Here is a 2,810-nt window from a genome sequence, read left to right as displayed (position 1 = left end):
ATATCTATCTATCTATCTATCTATCTATCTATCTATCTATCTATCTATCTATCATCTATCTATCTATCTTCTGTTTCTCTAGAACATAAGCTCATTAGAACAGGAACTTTATTTTTATGTATTACTCTATTCCCAGTTTCTAGAACTATGCCTGGACTATACGAGAAACTCGTATAGTTTTTATACCATTGTTATTGAATGAATGGATAACTGTTCTTAATTGTCCCCTTTGTGACCTATGTCTTTGAGATTGGGAGAAACCTTTGGGGATATTTTATATATTTGTAAGTAGCCAAAGGTGCGAAAAGAATTAAAGAATGTAAATATAATACGAAAAAATATAAAATAGTTTCTAAAAGGGCATTTGGGGGGGGGATGAGGACACATTTGTAATTCCTTAACAAAGAATTTAAAGAAAAAAAATAAAAGGGCATTTGACACCAATGAAGAAAATTTTCTGACTTTTCAAGAACCAATAATTAACTTAGTAATAAATTTAAAAACAAAGAAAATTATAACAATAATCTGTAAAATGGATAGAGTAATAATATCTGCTTAGCAGGGTTATTGTGAGGACTAAATGAGAAAATACCCATAATGTGCATCTAACTGTGCATTGCATATAGTAAGCACCCAGTTAAAATGCCTATTATTATTACTATCATTTTTTAAAATTAATTTTTAGAGGCAAATATGATTTTAAATCCAAACTAAACAAAGACAATGAAAGGAACATTTTAGACCAATTTCATTTTAGACATAGGTGCAAATGCCCCAAATAAAATATCTGCAAACGAAAAAACCAACATATTAAAAGAATTAGCTATTAAACTCAAAGAACTCTATTAACTTAGTTTATCACAAACAAAATATCAACATAATGTAATTAGATTCAGATAAAGCATCCAGATAAATTTATCATCACTTTATAGATTAAAACTCTGAAAACATTAGGTGTGTTTTTCTTAATATGATAAACTGTGTATTTAAAAACAAGAGTCAACAGCATGTTTATTGAAGACAAACTTTTTTCCTAAAAAGAAGAACAAGATATGGGTGTTCTCTGTTATCATTCCTTATTTAATATTTCACTAGAAATGCTGTTAATGGCTACCTGAAAAGAAAAAAGAAATAAAAACATAGCTGTTATGCAAAGTGTCTTATAACTAAGCTATTAAAATAAGTGAAGTCATCACTAAGAATAAGTGAGCTGGGCAAAGTTGCAGGCTATAATATCACATAAAAATCAGTAAATTGCTTACTGGCATATAAAAAATAAATAACCACCCCTCAAAAAAGGAATTGAAAAGGGTGGTTTCATTGCCCTTATGATAAAATTGAATATTTGGATTTTAATTAAACTTGGAAAACATAAATATTTATTCAAAAAAGTATAATGTATAAATAAAGGAATTGTAAGATATAAATAGATTCTAATAGAAAGATTTAAATATACTCAGATGATCATGCTTTCCAATAAGGGTATAGATATGTTATTATTAGGAATAAATTAATAAGTATACACTCTATACCAGTCAGTATACTAAGTATTTAAATATTAGCTTTTAAATTCTACCCCAATCTCAAGAGGTAGAAAGTATTATCTAATTTACAGAGCTTTACAGGGATTAAGTAAATGTATATAATTGTAGGAATTTTACATTGAAGGCTTTAGAGCAGGAAGCAAATCAGATGGAAAAAGAAGATAATTTATTCAAAGACATTTGTTGAAACATTGTTCCTAAATTTAAAAAGGATTTAAAACAACCAAAGATTCAAAATAATAGGAGAATATCTTTGCAACTATGATGTTTCAATGCAGTGGAATACTATACAGATGTTAAAATTAAAAGAATGGGTTGATTTATGGATATTTGTCCATGACACAGACTTCAAAGCAGAACATAAGATAACATGCACATACAGACGACATCTATGCCAGAACGTTCTTACAGTCACCAAGTAAAATGTTAATTTGGAAGGTAATGGGAACAGTTGGAGGTTTAATTTTGCTCGTTTTTTTTTTTTTTTTCTCTCCTGCTAAATTGCTTACATTCAAGATGATGTAAAAATTAGGCCACTGTAGGGAGTCAACTGCTGTTTTTCTGAGCCTGTCTTAGTGCCAGCAAACATATTCAGATTTCTCTGCCAAAGATAAGCATTAGATAAGGTTGGAATTGCTGGCAAGGCCTCTATGGTCAGGAAGGAGGGCAGGGGCTGAGAGAAGTTGTCCAGGAATCTAATCCTGTGTGATTTTAGTAAGTCTGTACTCTGCTTTCTTGTCTGTAAAGTGAAGGGTTTGGATCACTGCATGATTTCCAAGTCCCCTACTGGTCTGTGTTTCTGCTTATCTTTGAGAAGTGGGGGCGGAGGAGATGTCCTTAGGCTTAAATATTTTGGGGCGTTGAGAGAGGAGTGTCTCCTGTACCTACATTGGCACTGACCTGTCCAGTTGGTTTGACTTCTGCCAATCCTGCCCAAGGAAACTACCTCCTCCTGAGTTGCTTCTTCTGGCTAAGGAAGGGCAGACGGCTCACAAGCCGCCTCCAGCCAGAGACAAAACCCTGGGCCCAATGGAAAGCAAGATGAAGAGCAAGCCTTTGGGTGGAAGACAGGGTGAACAAGGAGGCTAAGAGAACAGGGCTCCATTCCCCAATTGTTGGGTCAAGGAGAGGGGTGTGGGCCTCACACTTAGTTTATTTGCAGGGCTATCCTGGGCCTCTAGGGAGCAATACCTAAAGGGCATTGTTAAAAATAAATGTGCAGTAATTCCTTGCGTCTGGTTGCGCCACACATCTCCTGAGCTCCAG

The sequence above is a fragment of the Myotis lucifugus genome, unplaced genomic scaffold, assembly GCF_000147115.1.
Source record: "Myotis lucifugus unplaced genomic scaffold, Myoluc2.0 scaffold_0, whole genome shotgun sequence".
In the NCBI taxonomy this organism is placed as follows: Eukaryota; Metazoa; Chordata; class Mammalia; order Chiroptera; family Vespertilionidae; genus Myotis; species Myotis lucifugus.
Note: the sequence above shows the minus strand (reverse complement) of the source record.